Below are 8,704 nucleotides of genomic sequence, written 5' to 3'. Positions count from 1 at the left end.
AGAATACATAGCCATAAGCCTCCCTCAAAAAAACTGAAAAATCCAGAATACACCAGCTCTCTTTACAACTTAGAGAACTGGAGATTCAACAACAAAGTAAGCCAACCCCACACACAAGAAGGGAAATAATCAAGATTAGAGCAAAGATCAATGAGATAGAAACTAGGGATACAGTACAACACATCAAAGAAACTAGAAGTTGGTTTTTTGAAAACAAAACAAAACAAAACAAAACAAAACAAAAAAAACAACAAGAACCAAAAAGCAAAAACAGTAAGATTGATAAACTATGGTCCAAACTAATCCAAAAGAAAAGAGAGAGGACCCAAATTAATAAAAATAATGAATGAAAAGAGAGAGATCACAATAACACCAGGAATGGAAACAATCATTAGAAATTATTATCAACAGTTATATGCCATTAAGTTAAGCAACCTAGATGAAATAGATGCATTTTGGAAACCTATAAACTTCCAAAACTGAATCAGGAAGAAACTGACAACCTGAATAGACCAATATCTAGTAACATGATTGAAACAGTGATCAAAACCTCCCAAAAAACTAGAGCCCAGGATATGATGAATTCCCTGGAAAATTCTACCCAACATTCAAAGAAGAAATAACACCTATACTCCTGAAGCTTTTTCCAAAGATAGAAACAGAAGGAAAACATCCAGACTCTTTTTTAGAAGCCAGCATTACTCTGATCCCCAAACCAGGCAAAGACCCCACCAAAAAGAGAATTTCAGACCAATATTCCTGCTGAATATGGATCCCAAGATCTCAATAAGATCCTAGCTATCAGGATCCAATAGTACATTTAAAGATTATCCACCATGACCAGGTGGGATTTATCCATGGGATGCAAGTGTTCTTCAACATTCACAAATCAATCAATGTGATAGAACAAATCAATTAGAGAAGAGAGAAGAACCACCTGGTCCTCTCAGTTGATGCAGAAAAAGCATTTGACAAGATACAGCATCTGTTCCTGATTAAAATGCTTCAAAGTATAGGGATAAAGGGAACATTCCTCAACTTCATAAAGTCTATGAAGAACCCATAGCAAATATCATCCTAACAGAGAAAAGCTGACAGTCTTCCCTTTGAGATCAGGAACATGACAAGGATGTCCAATCTCACCACTGTTGTTTAGCATAGTACTAGAGGTCCTAGCAACAACAATCAGAAAATGAAAAGAAATAAAATGTATTCAAATTGGTAATGAAGAAGTCAAACTCTCTCTCTTCGCAGGTGACATGATACTTTATATGGAAAACCCAAAAGACTCCACAAGCTACTAGAACTCATACAGCAATTCAGTAATGTGGCAGGATACAAAGTCAATATACAGAAATCAGTGGCTTTCTTATACACTAACAATGAAAATATAGAAAGGGAAATGAGAGAATTGATTCCATTTACTATAGCACCAAGAACCATAAGATACCTGGGAATAAACCTAACCAAAGAGGTAAAGGATCTGTACTTGAGGAACTACAGAACACTCATGAAAGACATTGAAGAAGATGCAGAAAGGTGGAAGACCACTCCATGCTCATGGACCAGAAGAATAAACATGGTCAAAATACCTATACTTCCTAGAACCATCTTTACTTTCAATGCACCCTGATGAAATTTCACTCGCAGTTTTCAAAGAGTTGAAACAAACAGTCCCCAAATTGTCTGTAACCAGAAGAGACCCTGAATTGCTAAGGAAATGTTGAAAAAGAAAAACAAGACTGGGAGCATCACGTTACCTGATTTCAAGCTTTACTACAAAGCTTTGATTACCAAGACAGCATGGTACTAGCACAAAACAGATGCATAGACCAGTGGAACAGAGAAGAGAGCCCAGATATGGACCCTCAACTCTATGGGCAAATAGTCTTCGACAAAGCAGGAAAAAAATATACAGTGGAAAAAGACAGTGCTTGCAATAAATGGTGCTGGGAAAATTGGACAGCTATATGTAGAAGAACGAAACTCGACCATTCTCTTATACCATACACAAAGATAAACTCGAAATGGATAAAAGACCTCAATATGAGGCAGAAATCTATCAAAATCCTAGAGAACACAGGCAGTAACCTCTTCGACATTGGCCACAGCAGCTTCTTTTAAGATATGTCTCCAAAGACAAAGGAAACAAAAGCAAAAATGAACTTTTGGGACTTCATCAAGATCAAAAGCTTCTGCACAGCACAGGAAACAGTCAACAAAACAAAGAGACAACCCATGGAATGGGAGAAGATATTCACAAATGACACTACAGACAAGGGGCTGATATCCAAGATCTATGAAGAATTCCTCACACTCAACACAAAACAGATAATCACATCAAAAAAGGGCAGAAGACATGGACATTTCTCCAATGAAGACATATAAATGGCTAACAGACACATGAAAAAATGTTCATCATCATTAGCCATCAGGGAGATTCAAATCAAAACTACATTGAGATACCACATTACACCAGTCAGAATGGCCAAAATCAACAAGACAGTAAACAAGTGTTGGAGAGGATGTGGAGAAAGGGGAACGCACTTACACTCTTGGTGGGAATGCAAGTTTTGTGCATACACTTTGGAAAACAGTGTGGATTCCTTAAGAAATTAAAAATAGAGCTTCCCTATGACCCTGCAATTGCACTACTGGGTATTTACCCCAAAGATAGAGATGTAGTGAAAAGAAGGGCAACTATCTTGGCAACATCTTCCAGTGTTCATAGCAGTAATGGCCACACTTGCCAAACTGTGAAAAGAACCGAGATGCCCTTCAATGGATGCATGGATAAAGAATATATTGTCCAAACATACAATGGAATATTATGCCTCTATCAATAAGGATGAATACCCTACTTTTGTATAAGCATGGACTGGACCAGACTGGCAGAAATTATTCTGGGTGAAATAAGTCAAGCAGAGTCAATTATCATGTGGTTTCACCTACTTGTGGAGTATAAGGAATAACATGGAGGACACTGGGAGATGGAGAGGAGAAGTGAGTTGGGGGAAATTGGAGGGGGAGACAAACCAAGAGAGCCTGTGGACTCTGAGAGAAAAACTGAGGGTTTTGAAGGTGGGGGTGGGAGGTGGGGTTAGCCTGGTGGTGCGTATTATGGAGGACACATATTGCATGGAGTACTGGGTATGGTGCACAGACAATGAATTTTGGAACACTGAGAAAAAAGTAAATTAATAAAAACAATAATAAATAAATAAATATTTTTTATAAAAGTAAATTGAATTTAAAAAAAGAAGTAAAGAATAAGGCTATCCCATATTCAGGAGCTGGGAGAATAATTCTATCTACACCATTAGAAGGGGTATAGTTATAGAGCCAGGAAAAATATTGCAATATTTTAAAAATCAATATAACTATAGTATTGACTGTGCTTATTTGTATTTGGAAAGCTTTGCAGATCTTATATCACATATATATGTCACACACATATATGTTACATGTCATATATATGTATATGATGTGGGTGTATGTGTGTGTGTGTATGTGTGTGTATGTAATTTTGAAGATACTGTTTTGGGTTCACCATCTAGTATTTTCTAAGGTAGTAATACTGCCCTTTGTTATAAGGGTAATGACATTAAAGGCTTTTAATTCCACTGTGCATTCTAGTCTTCCACTATACAGAAAAGCAACCTGTATTACAGTAGACACTTGACACATTCTGGGAGGCATATGAGCACTTTGCCAATCTCTAAATTAGTAAGCATCAGAATAGCACATAAAAAAATGCACAAGTGACTTTTGTACTGTAGTGTATCATTTCTAATATACACAGTTCATAAGAAAAGGGTTACTCTCATTATTCCACACTTAAATTTATCAAAAATGTACATCTAACACTAGGCTTAAAATTAGGCATAAGAACTAGCAACATTATATTGGCATCCAATATTCCCATCACCTTAAATTAAGATTTAAGGACACCAGGGTTATGTGAAAAGATAAAGAATTTCTCCCTACCGTAATGATCATCAACCTTAGGTCATGTCAACAGTTGGAGTAGTCACTGAGAAGGAAATTATTTTTTTAATATAATTTTTTAAATTTTTTATAAACATATAATGTGCTTTTTATCCCCAGGGGTACAGGTCTGTGAATCACCAGGTTTACACACTTCACAGCACTCACCATAGCATATATCCTCCCCAATGTCCATAACCCCACCACCCTCTCCTTATTCCCCTCCCCCCAGCAACCCTCAGTTTTGTGAGATTAAGAGTCTTTATGGTTTGTCTCCCTCCTGATCCCATCTTGTTTCATTTATTCTTTTCCTACCCCCCCAACACCCCCATGCAACTCTACTTCCTCATATCAGAGAGATCATATGATAGTTGTCTTTCTCCGATTGACTTATTTTGCTAAGCATAATGCACTCTAGTTCCATCCATGTCATCGCAAATGGCAAGACTTCATTTCTTTTGATGTCTGCATAATATTCCATTATGTATATATACCACTTCTTCTTTATCCATTCATCTGTTGATGGACATCTAGGTTTTTTCCATAGTTTGGCTATTGTGGACATTGCTACTATAAACATTCGGGTGCATGTGCCCCTTCGGATCACTACGTTTGAATCTTTAGGGTAAATACCCAGTAGTGAAATTGCTGGGTCAGAGGGTAGCTCTATTTTCAACCTTTTGAGGAACCTCCATGCTGTTTTCCAGAGTGGCTGCACCAGCTTGCATTCCCATGAGCAATGTAGAAGGGATCCCATTTCTTTGCATCTTCGCCAACATCTATCATTTCCTGAATTGTTAATTTTAGCCATTCTGACTGGTGTAAGGTGGTATCTTACTGTGGTTTTGATTTGTATTTCCCTGATGCCAAGTGATATGGAGCACTTTTTCATGTGTCTGTTGGCCATCCTGATGTCTTCTTTGCAGAAATGTCAGTTAATGTCCTCTGCCCATTTCTGGATTGGATTCTTTGTTCTTTGGGTGTTGAGTTTGCTAAGTTCTTTATAGATTTTGGATACTAGCCCTTTATCTGATATGCTGTTTGCAAATATCTTCTTCCATTCCGTCAGTTGTCTTTTGGTTTTGTTAACTGTTTCCTTTGCTGTGCAAAAGCTTTTGATCTTGATAAAATCCCAGTACTTCATTTTTGGCCTTGCTTCCCTTGTCTTTGGCTATGTTCCTAGGAAGATGTTGCTGCGGCTGACGTTGAAAAGGTTGCTGCCTGTCTGTTTTCCTCAAGGATTTTGATGGATTCCTTTCTCACATTGAGGTCCTTCATCCATTTTGAGTCTATTTTCATATGTGCTATAAGGAAATGGTCCAGTTTCATTTTTCTGCATGTGGCTGTCCAATTTTCCCAGCACCATTTGTTGAAGAGACTGTCTTTTTTCCATTGGAGATTCTTTCTTGCTTTGTCAAAGATTAGTTGACCATAGAGTTGAGGGTCTATTTCTAGGCTCTTTATTCTGTTCATTGATCTATGTGTCTGTCTTTGCGCCAGTACTATACTGTCTTGATAAGGACAGTTTTGTATTAGAGCTTGAAGTCTAGAATTGTGATGCCACCAACTTTGGTTTTCTTTTTCAAAATTCCTCTGGCTATTCGAGATCTTTTCTGGTTCCATATAAATTTTAAGATTACTTTTTCCATTTCTTTGAAAAAAAATGGATGAGATTTTGATAGGGATTGAATTAAACATGTAAATTGCTTTAGGTAGCTTAGACATTTTCACAATATTTGTTCTGAGAAGGAAATTATACAGAATACATCTTTATATATCTTTGAATATATTTTTATATCTTTGACAAAGGTGACAAGTTCAGAGTTGGATGAGTAGTGGGTAAAGGGACATTGGGAAGTATGCATGTGCATGTGGGGGGCGGTCTTCTTCACTTTAAACCAAATAAGAGGAGTTTCAAGGAATATTATTGGAAATATCTATTTCCTAGAGTTTTACAAAATTTAAAAAAAAAAAACCACCTTATATGGGGAAAGAGAGTGGTGAGAAGCCTTAACATCCCACTGTGAATTTCTAAACCTGAAACAAAGCTGAAATAGGATAGGGAAGAAACTTTCATTTAAAAGAAATTAGGAATTGTGATTATTTTACTGGAATAGATACCTTAATTTCTTAAATGAAACTGTTCTTTTGACTAAAATAACATAAGACTCAGGAAGCTATGGAATGTGCTTGTGTCATATAAAGATGGGGAATAACTAACAATGACAGAGGATTTGAAGAAAATTGGAAAGAAAACCAATATTGCTTCATATTTTCATCCTATGAAGTACAGTTCATTTAGTAAAAATTGTAATTTTAAAAATTGACACATAACATGTTTTTTCCCCTTGTCACTTTTCATATTAAAATTGAGAGCCCTGTTCTGTTATGAACTGAATTATATCCCTGAAATTAGTAATATGGAGCCCTAATCCCAAACATGATTGTACCTGGAGACAGGGTTTTTAAGGAGGTAATTAAGGTAAATGAGATCGTAAGGGTGGAGCCTTAATCTGATAGGAGCAGTGTCCTTCTAAGAGGAAAAAACAGCAGAGATCTCTTTCTCTGTAAGTGCAATATTCAGTTGATGAAAGACATTATGTCAGCCAACTCCCTCTAAGTAAACTCATTCCATACAAAAGTATAAACATGCAAGTGATTTAATTTAATACTTAGGGTATAAACAATAGACAGAAACAGAGGAAGAGCATTATGTATTCAGTTGCTGAGTAGCTTCATGGACATTTGCAAGCAGTATCTGAACACTCAATACAAAATATTGATGATATGCATTATCTGATGTACTGATGTATATTTGACCAATTAAGTATAGTCCCGCTTCTTTGTCTTCTACATAATTACAAATGATTTAATGCCTGAATTTTCTAAAGGCTGTTCCTACTCTACATGGGTTAAAACATATCTTAGTATTTTACATGAGAAGTTGTTCATTGAGAAAATCAATTAAAATTGTTGCTGCTCTTTCTGGCTGCATATGCTATCTGCCAGATGTTTACAAAGCTGAAATTCCTAGGAGTATTATAATATAGTCTAGAATGCCCGGAGGATTGCTGAAAGAACTTGAAATTCCACTGTAAACTATGATGAATAAAATTAGGAAGTAATAAAACTTTAACTTATTCTTTCCATCATTATGTATGTTATAAATGTTTACCAGTTATAGAAGTCACCTGGTCAAACTATATTCATATATATAATATTTTACTATTATTTCCCAATAACTATAAAAACCACCATAACATATGTTACTTGTAGGTAAGTATGGATGAAAGGGGGCTTTGTGGGATATCCAGAATAATTCATAATCTTTTTGTATCATATTTAATACTTACACATTTTTCTCTTTGTGTATTTGTAATTCATATTCTGTACATCAGGTTACACCTCAAGTTTGGGTAATGTTGCAATAAATTATCATCTTAACTATATGACAAACTCTCTAATATATTTGATTGATATGCTATTCTTGTGGATCAATGAGACTGACTGTATCATTTGTCATACTCTTATAATAGTAACCGTTCAACCTATCAGCAGTCTAGAGTGTTGAGGTATTATATATCACTGCCAATAGCGTATAATGCTACAAGCTAATGATGTGAATAAAATATATGTAGCTTTACTTCTGCTTTAATTTTAGTATGGTGTTTAATTCCATGACTAAATCCATTCCTAAATCACCAGCACCTCCAACTGGTTCTCTCTCCTGAATCATCCACCTCTACCACCCCAAACCTGCCATCGCACATTATGATAAAACCAAAGTAAACATTCCACTGACTCCACAGACAAAAAGGATTTGATTTGATTGGAAAGAGAAGGACATGTGATAAATAATTTTGTAAAATATTTTTAAAATGAGAAGATGCAAGATCATTGACAACCTTCATCACTTCGTATAGCTGATGAAATTTAAGAGGCGCTACAAATTCAGAATTGACTAAGATTAATCCCTTCTTCTTTTACTTCCTAAAGTAATACAATTAGAGCTAGCAACATTATAAAAGGGGTCATTTAGGATGTTATAAAGTATTTTTTGTCACAGATCTGAATATTTTTAGACATCAGAATTAGTTTTATATTTTTATTTTATTTATTTTTTTTAAAAGATTTTATTTATTTATTTGACAGAGAGAGATCACAGTAGGAAAGAGGAAGGGAAGAGATCACAGAGAGAGGAAGGGAAGCAGGCCCCCTGCTGAGCAGAGAGCCTGATGTGGGACTCGATCCCAGAACCCTGAGATCATGACCTGAGCCGAAGGCAGAGGCTTAACCCACTGAGCCACCCAGGCGCCCCAGTTTTATATTTTTAAAATATTTTAAATTCCCAGAATAAAAACAAAACCTTCATATTTTTAATATTTTTAATATTTTCAAAGCAATAAGAGATGAAGAAAATCAGTAGATTGGAACCTTTAATTAGCAACATGAAATTATAGAAATAAAATGCACAATAACTGAAATTAAAAATCCCACTGATGGTTTCAATAGTACATTTATTATACACAACTGGAGCGAAAACTGGAGTAGACTATCAAAAAAAGAGTGTAAAAATAAAAACGTGGTAAAAAGTGTAATAGGAGGTCCAAAGTCATAGCATGTATATAACTGGAGTTTGAGAAAAACAGAGAAAAAAATGGGGCAGCAGCAATATCTAAAGTGATAATAAGAAGCCCATTCAGAATAATGCACACAC

Source organism: Mustela erminea, chromosome 12 (genome assembly GCF_009829155.1).
Source record: "Mustela erminea isolate mMusErm1 chromosome 12, mMusErm1.Pri, whole genome shotgun sequence".
NCBI lineage: Eukaryota > Metazoa > Chordata > Mammalia > Carnivora > Mustelidae > Mustela > Mustela erminea.
The sequence above is the reverse complement of the archived record's forward strand: the minus strand, read 5'-3'. Positions refer to the sequence as shown.